The sequence below is a fragment of the Hyaena hyaena genome, unplaced genomic scaffold (assembly GCF_003009895.1).
Source record: "Hyaena hyaena isolate Hyena2069 unplaced genomic scaffold, ASM300989v1 scaffold_593, whole genome shotgun sequence".
Classification (NCBI taxonomy): domain Eukaryota; kingdom Metazoa; phylum Chordata; class Mammalia; order Carnivora; family Hyaenidae; genus Hyaena; species Hyaena hyaena.
Window position 1 is genome coordinate 736,161 of NW_024081225.1, and position 15,889 is coordinate 752,049.

Genomic DNA, 15,889 nt, shown 5'->3' on the forward strand with positions numbered 1-15,889 from the left:
TTTATTCCTTCAACAATGTTTACTTTGTGTTAAGACTTTGGGGCACAAAGCTGAATAGGAACCAGTTTCCACTGTTCACGGACTAATGAATAGTAGAGGTGGGGTGACAAGTATATAAGTGGATATTTACAAAGATGCTTTTATCACAATGATACAGCATGCACAGGGTATTTCGGGCACCCTAAGAAGACGTATCCTCCAGGGGCCAAGTACATATTCCAGTACGTATTTGGGTGTATAAGTTAATACCAGAAAAGGAGTTTGATAAGTAAGGATGTATGAGGTAAGCACATTTAAAAACTTTACAACTTACTTTAAATATTTACACAAGTATAATACACATGTACTACAGAAAATAATCTGAAAAGAAATTAAAATGAGTATCCAAAATAGAGTTATTACCAAAGAAAAGAAAGGAAAGAGTATTAGACTCAGTCAGACTTTGATGTGTGTGTGTGTGTGTGTGTGTGTGTGTGTGTGTGACACTTTGGACAAGCTTTGTCACATCCCTGAGTATCAGTTTCCTCATCTGAAAAATGAAGAAGTTGGTATCCATGGCTGCTGTAACTATGGCAGCCTCTGAGTCTGCAAATCTAAGTCCAAATTAATATAGCACTGAGAGCCTAAGTGATTTCTAATTGCTGAAGTATGACAATTTGGAATAGGAAGACAAAATGGCTTACGTAATTAGCTCTGACATATGTCTCCCTTTATGACAAAGGTCAGTCATTTCAATTTCCTCTGTCTTGCTTGCACCATCCCCAAAATGGGGATCACACTCTTGATACCTGCCTTTTTTTCATGAATCTTTTGTCCAAATTAATAAGGACCTTATTTCCCTGAAGGAAATGGCTCACATGCTGGAGCTACACTAATTCTTCTAGGCCATTAGGGCACCATTTACTTAATTTGATTTCAAAGTGACAGCCACGTACCCTATTTTCCTTGGTAAGCTCCTGGCTTCAGTCTGAAATGCAGGAATGTTACTGAGAAGAAAGAATATCAACAATCACAGAATCTCTTAAGATATGCTGGTATCATTTCCCCCCTAAGTGTTTCTTGTCTTTAAAATATCATGTAATTATTTACAACAAGGATTTAATTTCCATTCACGTATCTTTTACCAGATGGGAGTCATATCACAAGCTGGGAAAACTGTGAGGTTTTATACAGGTTAATTCTCAGAAGGATTGAGACTCACCTGAGGATATTAGAGTCTTTACATTAGGAGATGCACAACTTAACCTGAAAACCTTTGCTTCCAACCTGTTCTGCACTAGCAAGAAGGTGGAAATTGACCTCTGCCTCTTGGAGCTGTGATGCTTCCTGAACAGATTCAAGTCAAGGGGCATGAGTTTAGTGCAAACTACCTGCAAGGCATTGTGTTGAGGGATATGAAGATGCCCTTCAAAGGTCTACAATTTAGCGGGATGGAAATCTGCAATGGTCCCTTAACTCCAGTCAGGGGGCTGTTAGTGGTTCAAAGAGCTATGGAAATTCAGAGCAGAGGCAAAAATGATGGAGAAATAGCTTTTTGGTGGACTTTTTGGTGGGAGAAATAGCTTTCCACCAAAATAAAACATTCCCATTCAAGTATTCCCACTCAAGTCTCTCTTGGAGTTTTCTCCCACTGCTTAACCGAAGAAGACCTTAACTGTTCAAAGTACAGTGTGCCTACATCCACCTCCCCAGGTGGTGCCAAAGAGACAGACTGTATAGTTACTGGAATTACTGCAGACCTTGGCACTGATGAATCATTGTTCCCCTCCTTTCGAGGTTTAACTTCTCCAACTGGTGTCTCATTCATGACTGCAAGATCCAGAGGAGAAAAGGAGTCTAGGCGCTTTCCAATTTGGATATAGAATCTAGCACGGAGCAATTGCCTTTTCCTTCTCCTCGCCCTGCTCGATATTCCAGTCTCTTGATGAGGACCTAGAGCCCGGGGGGAGAATGGATGCTAAAATGAAGAAGTAGACTATTTAAAGTCTGAGAAAACTTAAAAAAATATTTCTATGACTGCCCTGTCTGCTTTTTCAGAAGCAATCTTACAAAACAAATAAAAAAAATGTTTGAAGAAGAAGAAGAAGAAAATAGTTTAAAAATGGTTAAGAAAGAGGATAAGAAGAACATTAGATGTGAGATGATGCCACATTATTTTCCAAAGTTGTTCTACATACTTGCAAACCCAACTACATGGTGTAAAACTCCTGCATCCTTGCCAACATTTGATAATATCTAACTTAAAACTCTTTGCTACTCTGTTGTGAGTAAAATGGTTTCCAGGTATAGATTAATTTGCATTTCCCTGATTATAAATGAGAGTAAGCATATTTTCAAATGCTTATTTCCTTCTCTTATTATGCTACTGGTATGTTTTTTCCTTATTGTTGAATTGGAGTTCCTTCTTACTTAAGATGCTAATTCTTTCTGTGTTATTTTTATTGCTAGCTTTCTCCTATAAACTGTGGGGTTTTTTTTTTACGTTCTTTAAAATGAGTGTTGATAAGCAAGAATTTTTAATTTGATGAAGTTAATCAATTTTATCTGCTGTGTTTTGGGTTTATTGTAACTTGTTTAAAAAATTCCATAACCTGAAAGCATAAAGATACTCTCCTCTACTGTCTTCTAACATTTTTATAGTTTTGCTTTTTGCATGTAAGTATTTAATAACCATTGTGATTGATTATTTTCTTTAGTGTAAAGTGGTCCAATTTTATAGTTATCTATAAGGAAAAAATCAGTTATTTCAGTGCTGTGTATTGAAAGTCAATGATCTATTTCCTTGCCGATCTGCCATTTCAGCTCCAACATAAATCAAGTTTCTGTACAAATATGACTACTCTTGAAATGGGCACTCCAACCACCAGCAAAAGAAAAGACAAAGCTGAATTCATTCCTTACTGTAGTATGGGAGAACACTACTTCACAAAGCTTCAACATTATCTTGAAGTGTGGAAAGTGAAGTCAGAAGTTGATGAGAATTCAAAGTCTTACGTAAGGCTGTTCTTTCACTGTGGAAATGTGGGTAGGGCTGAGTCAGGATAGTGACAATTAATTAAGAGCTGGAGGAAAAGGTGAGAGAAGGGTCCTGAGGCAACAATTTCAAAGAATCTTAGAGCGTAAACTGTTGACGCTTTCCTTCTAAGAGTTTCTGGGTCTTTGGAGAAATTCTTGTAATAAACTATGAAACCATTCTCCTGGGTAGGAAAGTCCTAGAAAAGTGAAGAAATGCTATCAAGAGAGTAGAACGGCAGAACCATGTTAATAATGGCAACAGGCGTGTTTCAGTTCTCAGTGTCTCAGCTGAGTTTAGAGGTAGAAGGTTTCACTCTTCAATATATTTCTGGACTGTCTATTCTGTTCTATTGGTTATTTGTCTCTGCTTGCTCCAATACCATCTTTTCTTAAATAGTAGTCTAGAATCAGAATATCTAGTAAGGTAAGGGCCTCCCATCCTGTTTTGTTGTTTTAAATCAGTTTCTTCAATATTCATGACTCTTTCCATATCACTTTAGAATTAGCTTCCTAAATTCCTTACACATACATCTGTGTACATAGCCACAACCTGTCAGAATTTTGACTACAATTATACTGAACTATGGGTAAACTGTGGCAGAAATGATTATAATATTTTGTTTTTTACACACCATTATGCTCAGTGTAAAGAAAAATTTTGCTTCTCTCTATAATCATGCAGAATTTTATGAGACCGCTAATATGGGGCACTGTTTATTTATTAAGTCTATGAGTGAATACTACTTAGAGGCAGATACTACAATTTATCTTATTCCTCTTTTCTATATGTCTCATCTTCTTTATTTTTTTTTTAAATGCTTATTTATTTATATTGAGGGAGAGAGGGAAAGCAAGAGCGTGAGTGGGAGAGGGGCAGAGGGTGAGAGAGGGAGGGGGAGAATCCCAAGCAGAGGAGCGAAGCACGGTCTCACAAACTGTGAGATCATGACTGAAGCTAAAGTCAAGAGTCACTCAACTGACAGAGCCACCCAGGTGCCCCTTACCTTCTTTAACCTAGAAACAGAAAACCATGAGACTCATAAGCTTGGATTTAACTCTAGTTCTTAAAAACAATGCTGTAGCCACAGACCATTGGTCTCCAATTAGTAAAAGTCAGTGTAGGCTCTGGGCAGGATAAGAAACTGTTGACACAAGGCTAGTGATGAGATGAGGCTCTGAACTAGGAAGCCAGTTAGAACTGGAAAGAGAAAGATTAAGCTGGGAGTGTCTGTCTTAGGTATACCACAAGTATTAAGGATGTTTATAAGGGTGAAAGCCTTTCCATGTCAGATGTACAGTCCTAATCATAAAGTCCTGAAGCTAGGTATACTAAATTTACTTGTATGTAAGGGGCCTGAATTTCCTCGTAACTGGAGAATATCAAAAATCTTTGGTTTCTGTGTTTTTCTTAAGGCATGGTTGTAATAACTTGCTTTAACAGACTCATTTAAAAAATGAACTGGAAATTAAATGCCACTCTCTTGAACAATCAATAAGTCAAGGTAGAGATCACAAGGGATGTTAGAAAAATATCTGGAGACCCATAAAAATGAAAACACAATAGAGTGAAATACGTGATATATAGCAAAAGCAGTACTAATGGGGAAGTTCATACCAATAAATGCCTACATTAAGAATGAAAAAAAGATCTTAAATCAGTAACCTGGTTTTCTCACTCAAAGAGCTAGAAAAATGATAACAAACAAGGCCAAAGTTAGCAGAAGAAAGGAAATAACAAAGATTAGAGCAGAAATAAATGAAATAAAAACCAAAAAATATTTTAAAAATCAATAAAACTAAGAGACAGATTTTAAAAAGATAAATAAATTGGCAAATCCTTAGCTAGACTAACTAAGGAAAAAAGAGAGAAGAGAATATGAAAGAAGAGATACTACACTGATGCCACAAAGATAAAAAAGCTCATAACAGACTACTACGAGCAGTTGTATGTCAACAAGCTGGATAACACAGAAGAAATAAACAAATTCTTAGTAACATACAACCTGCAAGACGAAGTCATGAAAAATGACAACTTGAATAATCTACAGCCAGTATGAAGGCTGAAGCAGTAATCAAAACCCTCCAAACAAAGAAAAGCCCAGACTAGAAGGCTTTGCTAGTAAACTGTACCAAATATTTAATGAAGAATTAGTAGTGTCAATTCATCTCAAGCTCTTCCAAAGGAAAAAAAAAAAAGCTGAATAGGAAGGAACACTTTCAAACTCATTTTATAAGGCCAGCATCACCCTAATAACAAAGCCAGCAGGGACATCACAAGAAAACAACAAGCCAATATCACTGTTGAATCCAGATGCAAAAATCCTCAACAAAAACTAAAAAAAAACCTAAATTCCACAGCACAATGTAAGGATCATACAATACACTGTGAGCAAGTGGGATTTATCCCAAGGATGCAAGGATAGTTCAACATATGAAAATCAATTTATATGATATACTCCATTCATAGAAGAGAGGCTAAAAATCACAAGATCATTTCAACAGATGCAGAAAAAGCATTTGAAAAAATTCAGAATCTTTTCATGATAAAAATTCTCCACAAACTAGGAATAGATGGAAAGAACTTCAAAATAGTAAAGACCAAATGAATATAAAAAACTAGAGCTAATATCATACTTAAGAGTGAAAAACTGCATACTTTTTCTCTAAGATCAGAAACAAGTCAAGGATGTCTATGTTGACCACTCCTAATCAACACAGTACTTAACGTCCTGGCCAGAGCATTGAGTTAAGAAGAAAGAAATAAAAGGCATCCAAATTGGACAGGAAGAAATAAAACTGTCCTTGTTAACGGTTAATATGACCTCATATACAGAAAACCATAAAGACTCCATCACAAAACTGTTTAAACCAGTAACAATTTCAGTAAAATTGCAGGATACAAAATCAACAAACAAATACTACTTATATTTCTAGACACTAAGAATAAACTATTTGAAAAGCATCTGAGGAATTTACATCTGGTGCATTTACAACGCACCAAAAAGAATAAAACACTTGGAGACAAACATAACTAAGGAGTGTGAAAGAATTGTATATTGAAAACTACAAAATATTGATCAAATTAAACGAGATACAAATGTAAAGACATCATGTTCAAGGATAAGAGGACTTAATTTGGTTAACATGACCATATTATACAAACCAATCAACAGATTCGATGCAATCCTTACCAAAAGCCCAATGGCATTTTAAAAAACAAAAGTAGAAATAACAATTTTATAATTTATGTTGAGCCACCAAAGACAACAACTAAGTGAATGAATCCCGGGAAAGAAGAATAGAGCTGGAGGCATTACACTTCCTGATTTAATACATTACAAAGCTGCAGTAATCACAACAGTATGGTGCCAGCATAAAGAAAGACACAGACCTCAATGGAATAGAATACAGAACTCAGAAGTAAATCCATGCTTATACAAGTCAACTGATCTTTGACAAGGGCGCCAAGAATGCATGAGGGAATGGATAGTCTTTCAACAAATGGTATTGGGAAAACTGTATATCCCTGTAGAAAATAATAAAATTGGACCCTTATCTTACACCATACACAGAAATCAGCTTCAGTGGATTAAAGATTTAAATGTAAGATCTGAAAGAGCAAAATTCCTAGAAGAAAATATAAATAGGGGAAAGCACTCATGATGCTAGTCTTGGCAATGATCTCATGGATTTGGTAACAAAAGCACAGGTAACAAGACCAAAACTAAACAAGTGGGACTATTTGAGACGAAAAGCTTCTGTATAGTGAAGGGAACAATAAAATAAGTGAAAAGGCAACCTACAGAATGGGAGAAAACCTTTGCAAACCATATATTTGATAAAGGGTTAATCTCCAAAATACATAAGGAACTCCTACAATTCAATAGCAATCAAACACGCAAAAAAGCAAAACAACCCCCCCGCCCCCCCCGCATAACTCAATTAGAACATGGGCCAAAGACTTGAAAAGACATTTCTCTTAAGAAGATATACACATAGGCTATAGGTATGTGAAAAAATGTTTAACATCACTAATCAACAAGGAAATGTAAATCAGAACTACAATTGCTCTCATTAAGGTGGCCACTATCAAAACTCAGAAAATAACAAGTGTTGATGAGGATGTGGAGAAACTGGAACCCTGTGGACTGTTGATGGGAATGGAAATTGATATAGCCACTACGAAGAACAGTATGAAGGTTTCTCAAAAACTTAAAAACAGAGTGGCACCTGGGTGACTCAATCGGTTACGCATCTGACTTGATCTCTGCTCAGGTCATGATCTCACAGTTCAAGAGTTCAAGCTGTGCACTGGGCTCTGTGCTGATGATGCTGAGGCTGCTTGGGATTCTGTCTCTCCTTCTTTCTGCCCCTCACCTGCTTGTGCTCTCTCTCTCTCTCAAAATAAATAAACTAAAAAAAAATTAAAAATAGAATTACCATGTGATCCAGCATTCCTCTTCTGGACATATATTCAAGAGAACTGAAAACAAGATCTTGAAGGGAAACTTGCATCCGTGTTCAACACAGCATAATTCACAACTGACAAGAGGTGGAAGCAACCAAAATGTGCTTTGGCACATGAATGGATAAAGACAATGTGTACATGCACACAATGGAATAGTATTCATCCTTAAAAAAAGAAGGAAATCCTGTCATATGTTACAACATGAAGGAGCTTTGGGGACATTATGCTAAGTGAAATAACTAAATCACAAAAAGATAAATACTAAATCCCTCCACTTATATGGGGTCTCTAAAGTATTCAAACTCTTATAAACAGTAAGCAGAACGGTGGTTGTCAAGGAAAGTGGGGAGGAAGAAAAGATGAACTGTTCAAAGGCTATAGAGTTTTGTTTTGCAAGACAAAAAAATGTGGACTTTCATTTAATTCAGCAAATATAAGCTCTTTGTGAGAACTGCTGAGAGTGTCCCGAATAGTGGCTTATACGAGTTGTACAACTGATGCTCAACTATAGTTCAACCAAACTGTGCAAGTTGCCAAAATGGAAGAAGTAATTTAGTGACGAATCTATAGACTAATGTTTCTCAGCACTTAAAAATGTGTTGCCTTTTTCAGCCCCTAATTTCTTACTTTCTTTTTATATTATTTGGATTTTCAAAATAAATGATATAGTGCGAATAAAAATACATATACAATGGTGATTTTTAAAAAATAATTGTCATACCAGACACGTGCCCTCTGTCCCTGATTCTGAAACACTCCCCCAGCTAGTATATTCTCAGGCTTGGAATTGCTGCTGGAATTTAAAGAAAAGAAGGGAAATAAAGGCACATATGCTTGTCATTCTCCCCCCCCGCCCCTTAATCCATGGCAGGCAGAGATCATGTCACTTTCTTTCCCACTGAGCCCAGACATAGTATTTGAACTCTTCTCAAGACAGCCCTCCACATAGTCACATTGATGGACTGGAGTTGGCACGTCAGATGAAGTCAACTTTCCATTCTTGGTTAAGGGTGTAATTTCCAGGTACATGAATGTACACGGAAGGGTCTGCCAATCAAAATAACATGCATACCAATATAGCACACAGCACATTCAGTCTCTGAAAGGAGGAGCCACTTGCCTAACTGCATCTACTCGGGGCACTTAAAAAGTCTACTTGGTCTAAGCATCTGCATACATACATACACACACACACACACACACACACACACACATTATATATGTTGCATATATAACAACAGGAATATTCTAGACTTTGGAAGTAGCTTTAAAAGATAACAGAATTATATTTGGAAGACATATACAAAATAATGTGAACTCTTTAACATTTACCACATATATCCATGTATTTCAACATATAAAGAACATACAATGGAATCATTTGCTTTCGGCCTTTGATTCTCTCCCAGGATGGTCCTGCAATGACGGAGCCCAAGGGGAAGGACATGGAACAGCACCCATGTGCATGTGTTCCACAATGACTGTGTGCCATGGGCCAAGTATACTGAACAACAGTTTCTTTCATTAAGGCTCAAAAGTTTTTTGGGGGTGCCTGGGTGGCTCAGTAGGTAAAGTGTCCAACTCTCGGTTTTGGCTCAGGTCATGATCTCACGGCTTCGTGTGTTAGAGCCCCGCATTGGGCTCTGCACTGATAATAAAGAGACTGCTTGGGATTCTCTGTCTCTCCCTCTCTCTCTATAACTCTCCCATTCATACTGTCCATCTCTCTCAAAAAATAACCTTAAAAACCAAAAAAAAAAAAAGTTTTTTGTTTATTCTTTGCTAGGAAGAAGCATTTCCATCTTTTGCATCTGAGAATCCTTTGTCTGTGGTCTAACAACAACAATTTTCTAACCTATATTAACAGGAAGCTTTTAAAAATCATTGCACTGGGTATGTTATGTATGTGGGGGTGGGGTGATGGTGGTATTAGGCTGAGAAGGGGCCAAGTGCAGAGAGAAAATGCACATTAAAACTTATTCTTTTAGGGGCGCCTGGGTGGCTTAGTCGGTTAAGCGGCAGACTTTCACTTAGGTCGCGATCTCGCGGTTCGTGGGTTCGAGCCCCGCCTTGGGCTCTGTGCTGACTGCCAGCTCAGAGCCTGGAGCCTGTTTCGGAGTCTGTGTCTCCCTCTCTCTCTGACCCTCCCCTGCTCACGCTCTCTCTCTCTCTCTCTCTCCTAGAAATAAATTTAAAAAATGTTAAAAAAAACTTATTCTTTTATTTAATTCAACACGTGTTACTGAGCAACTGCTATGTGTCATGTACTTTATAGACTCTAGGAATAAAGCAGTAAATAAAACAAAGTTCCTGCCCTTCCTGTACTTGAAATTTTTGTCTGAGGAGATAAAATTGAACCCATAAGCAAGTAAAATACACTGTATATTTGTGCAGGATGAGGGCTATTTAGAAAAATAAGACAGTGTGAGAGGGTAGGTTATGTCCCAGTAGCAGTTACTATTTGTTATAGAAAGGTTCCAGAATGCATCAGTGATGGCATTCAAGTGGAGGCCTGAAGGGAGAGAGGGTACAAGCCTTGTGGGTGGTTACCTGAGGGAAGAGCTTTGCAAGCAGAAGCCATGGGCTGGAGCAAGTTTAGCTTGTTTGAGGAAGGCTAGGAGGCCATCTGGACTTTGAATTGAGGGAAGGGAAAGAGAGGGGAGAGAAGGTCCTAGAGTTTATAGAAAGGTGGAACTGTTGGCCCATAGGTCATCCTAACATCTCAATTTTCTCTGAGAAGGTTGAGAAGGTTTTTCATGTTCAGGAGAGGAATGGCATGGCTGTAGTTCTGTGTTAAAAGGGACCCTCTCTGGCTGTTACCTCAGTGAATCATCTGGCCATGAAAAGCCTTTAAGTGACCTTTAACTCCACCGTGCTGGTACAAGTTGCCCTTTGGGAGCCTTTCTGGGTTTATTTTGGGGGCATGCAGGGATAATGGGAATGAGATCTAGCTGATGCACTCTGGCACTGAACTTTTCTGGCTCTCCTGCTAGGGGAGACCTTTGTGTTTCTTGAGAGATCTGTATAGATATCATAGTTCGCTCAGAAACACCAAATGTGTCTGCTTGAAGTCATTGTTGAATCATTAGAGCACCTATGTCAACCAACTTGCTGGGGTTGTGAACAAAATTCCAAAGCACTCTCCTTCCATTATCTGTACTTGGCCACTAGCCATTTCCAGTAGCAAGGGCCTCCTGTGTCTGGCTGTCAGGATAACTGTCCCGAATGGAAGACTGTGTTGAATAGCACTTCGCATGGCCCAACAACCAACCACCCTAAAACAATAACAAGGCCTATGGGCTCTGAGTTAGCTTGTGGAATTTTCAAAGGTTCTGCCCTGTTCATCTGTCATGGAGCAAAATCTGCCTGGCTACTCTGGAAAAGATACTTCCCCCTGCTTCACACTGGCTTTCTTGTGAGAAATATGCCTCTGACTTTGAAGTTGGTCATTGACGGTGCACTTTTTGGGAGAGGTCAGCGTTCCTTATATGTTCCCTTGAAATCTAAGGTCAGAAAAGACCAGAAAAGGAGATTCTATATTGCAGATCCTGTATTTGAGCTGACTTCCTCATCCAGCTATACAGTCATGCTTAAAAAGTCACCTGTTAAAACGTACACAATAGTATATTGTACAGAATCCTCAAAACAACACAATGGTACATTGTATAGAATCATTGATACATTGTACAGAATCATCTGTGACCTGTCTCAAGGCTTCGGATTCACAAAAATATAGCTCAATCTGACAGACTTCTAAATTTCAACAATGAGACCCTCTGTTTTTCATATATATATATATAGAGAGTATATATATAGCATATACTCTACAGACTGAGACATGCAGAGCTCAGCATCAACCGTGTTCTCCTCTTCCCTGCTGCATACACCTTTCCATCACCTTTTCAATTTAACTGAAGATGGAAGACAGAGAGAGAGAGAGAGAGAGAGAGATCCTGAAACTGGCAGATTTTTAAAATGGGAAGCGCCCTTGAAGATTAAAAGGAAAGAGATAAACCAAGACTTGTTACTGCTATAATTTCACTGAGGGTAGGTGTCGTGTGTGTGTGTGTGTGTGTGTGTGTGTGTGTGATTCATTTGGTTGTTGTGCAAGCTTGGCATTATGGAAGAAAAATAGAATGTCAATAAATTCAACTTTGACCATCTATTCAATGAGTTATTTCCTAGTAGGAGGAAAAAAATGAAGCTGGCGAGGCAGTCTAAAAGGAGTCCGTGTAAATGACTTGTAACTAAGGGGATATGACCCTCTGCATAATTCATAATCATTAGTCTAAGTGACACTTGGGCAGTCGCTCTGCCAGGGAGTTCTAATATGGTGCGGCTGAAACCCAAACAGTCCACTCAGCAGCAAGCTCCGTGAGATCGGGTTTCTCTGAAAGACAACTCCCTGAAAGGCTAGATTTGGGCAGCACTTTTTTTTTTTTTTTTTAATCGGAAGATGCTGGCTCAGCTTCATTGTGTGTGCAATTTAAGGGTTGCTCAAGTGATTCTTTAAAACTGCATAAAAGCATTTCTGCTGTGCCTGGGAGACAGTATTGCTATAATGTTCTGTGCATACATCTGCATGATTTCTCAGAGCTAATTCAAATTTAATGCATTGGTAATTCCTTTTCTGCCGAAGCCACCCAGCAGTAATCTGAAGGTTACAGAATGATCTTCCAGCTCAAATAACACTTTTAGACCAGGATAAATGGAGAGGCAGGAATATAATGGGCAGAATTAGGCTTGCGATGAGACATTCCACCCTCATTACCACTCTGAGTGAGGCTGACCAGAGTTTACAATGTTTTTAGAAGGACGGTCGTAATAGAGTTTTAACAAAACTGAAAGTCAAGCTACAGTGGTCTTTTATCAGAGATGGTGTAATAACCAAAATGACAGCATATGAACAACTTAGAAAATATTTCCCTAACAACTGGAAAGACGGTTCTCAGGGTAAAATTAAAGCTTTGATTAAAACACTTAGAAGAAACCAATTCACAAATTTATGGGGCATCAGAGAATAATAATTCAGTTCGGATGTCATAAAAATATTGACATCTAATTACAGTCCATATGAGTAATAAAATGAATAAAGTGGGGAGTGTTTTTTAAATTTTTAATAAACTTTTAAATTTTATGATAAAATTAGATTTTTATAGAAAAATTATTAAGATAGCACAGTGTTCCCAGAGGCCGCAGGCCCAGTTTCCTCACTTATTAATGTTTCACATTACTGTGGTACATTTGTCATAATGGATGAACCAATATTAAGACATTATTATTAATTAAAGCCCACACTGCATTCAGATTTCCTCAGTTTCTACCTACTGCCCTTTTTCCTGTTCCAAGATTCCTATCCAGGACATCACACGATAGTTAGTTGTAATGTTGCCTTAGATTCCTTTCGCCTGGGACAGTTTCTGAGTCTGTCCTTGTTTTTGATGACCTTGACAGTTTGGAGGGGTACTCAACAGGCGTTTTGTAGAACGTCCCTGAATTGGGACTTGCCTGATGTTTTGTTCATGATTAGGGTTATATAGGCTTTTGAAAAGACCACAGAGCACAAGTTCCATTCTTAACACATTATATCAAGGGTACACACTATCAACATGACTTAGCACTGCTGTTGTTAACCTTGATCATCTGGCTGAGGTAGTGTTTGCCAGGTTGATCTTTCTTCCCCTTTTCTATACTGTATCCTTCGGGAAGTGATTACTATGGGCAGCCTGCACCTAAGGAGTGGGGAGTTACACAGGTAACACCTACCTGAATTATTTGGAGTTGTTCTTCAGAGGAAATTTGTCTATTCTCTCCCATTTATTTGTTCAATCAATTATTGTAATTATTATCAATATATTAATATGGATTCATGGATGTTTATTTTATGTTTTGAATTATAATCCAATACTATTTTATTTGATCATTCAATGCATTACACTTTTGGCCATCTGGAACTTTTTCAGTTGGCCTCTATGTCCCTTTGATGTAGAGGGTTTGTATTTTATTTTATTATTATTTTTTTCTTGTTTGTTTCCTTTATCGAGCACTTTCTTACTTCTGACACTTACAAGATGCTCCAACCTCATCTCGTACATTTCCTGTTAAAATTCTAGAATCAGTAATTTCTCCAAGGCACCTCGTTCTCTTTAATGTAGAACAGAATTAGAAAACAAAATCTGGGTGCTAGCTACGTCCTCTCTGCTGAAAAAACAAGGAAGCACACACATGTATACTAACTCGTGTATGTTAATATATCTATAAATGTTTCTGTATGTAAACATTTGTGTTTGCATGAAGTGTAACATGAGTTCATAGTGAGTTCTCCCAACCTAACATTCATCAATCACTGTAGATTCTTCCTTTGCTTATCTATAGCCTCCCTCTCCAAAGGTAAGAAACTTAGCTAATTTAGGAGTATTTTTACCACTTCCTTTGTGATCTAGAGATGAGTTCATAACTCAAAGTCTTTTCTATCTGGTATCTGATCCTATCCTATTGGGTATAGAATGCCTTTCCACTTCCGACTCAATACAATGACATTATTCAAAAGTATAAAGGCAATGAGCTCATTGGCAATTTTCTGAAGTGAATTCAGGCCAAGGACTGAATAGAGTCTTATCCTTAAATGTGATTCCCTCAAGGCTTAAAAAATTGTGAAAGAGATTGCACGGCCATTTCTTACTCTATGGCGGTTAAACAAAAGCGTTTGGCTTCAAGTGTTGTCAAACTAGTAAACTTCATAGGATTAAAATCACTAAAAGCTGTTCTTCCCTGAAACCAAGTATTAGTCATTGGCAGATGTTATCTGTTAGTAAAAGGATTGCAACCAATAAATGCTGGGGGTCAAGGCCCTACTTAATACAAAAACCTGACATCATCTGTGTCACTTACAAATCTGGTATTAATTATTTGATAAGCTTGGGGCTGATTTTGTAACACAGACGTTTTGTTGTATGAATGGTGAATGTCAAGGATGACTTATTATTACTCTGAACACATTTAAAAGGAAGGCTAATATGATTTCGTAAAGGAAAGACCCAATGGCAGCTGCACCAGAGAGTCGATTACACTGTTGTGTGCACTGCATAAGACTGAGTTCCCAGTGCCAGAGAGAAAGAACAAGGCATATGAGTATCTCCATAGCGATGATGTTTTGGCTTCTCTAAATTTTGGATTACAAATCTAGGGAAAGAAAAAAAACAGAGGAAAGGGAGGATTCCTGCTCAGCAATCCGAAAGCAGGGTCTTTTAGTCCCTAAAATGAATTCATGAGGTTTCAGTCCACACGACAACCCTCTAATAGAGTAGCAAGTTGAGATGACATGAAGAAGGCTGTCAGCATTATCATTTAACACAGCTGGATTTTCTATCCTAACAACATCATGAAGAGAAAGCTCAGAACATAAGTTGTATAATTCATTGCTTTGTTTGTTTGTTTTTTGAGAATACGAGATATGTTGAATGTGGCTCATTATGCAAAAGCCAAATCAACACAGAACCCATAACCAAATTTTATGAGACCGAGTACACGGTATGACATAATAGGTATTTCCTTCAAGTTCAGTTGATACTGTGGTTATTTATCCCCTAAAGAGGAGCAATCTTTGAACTAAAAGGAGGGCAAACTGAAGGCAAGCATGTGGTCCCTGAGCAGATCTTCTCTGCCAATCTGCAAACACAGAGGTTTATAAAAGGAAATGATGTCTCTGGCAGAAACAATCCATTTCTGCTCCTGGTTGATCTGTTCTCCGAAAACTCTAAATTATGCATATCCTTTATTGACAATTTTTTAAAGAATATTGTTCCTAAGAACGCAGTTTTGTTTCTAGTAGAGTCACGTCTCATATAGGCAAACTGGCACCTGTTTTTTGGAACATAAATACATGTCCCACAGTGGTGGTGGTGGTGGGGGGGGGGGGTGCGTCGAGGAGGCAGGAGGTTAACAGGATGCATCCAAAGCTTCATAAGAAATGCTGAGGTTCAGTCTGCCTCTGAGACCTGGTGTTAGAATGAGGTCACGTGCATGATTAGAGAGGGACATATAAAGGCCAGAACTTGCTGTTCTACCTGATTCTGTGACACCTGGTACAGCAAGGCACATTCAGCGAATTAGCTGCTATGGGACTCTAGTGTCCCTTTGGAGACACTGCTTAGTCTTTCTGGGTTTCTGTTACCACAGTGATGACTAAGTAAGGGCCCATACTGTGCTGGAGACGCAGGCTGTGATAAAGGCTTGAAAATAAAAATGACATCAAAGTTAACCACTGTTTCTGATCTAGCTCCTTTTATAACTAGTTCAACTGATGTGGCTGATTTAATCAGAAGAAAGGGCTATTTGTTGAGAAATCCTTGATAAACATACTGATTTCATCGAATTTACATGGCTAAATGCAAATAGCAGCACTAC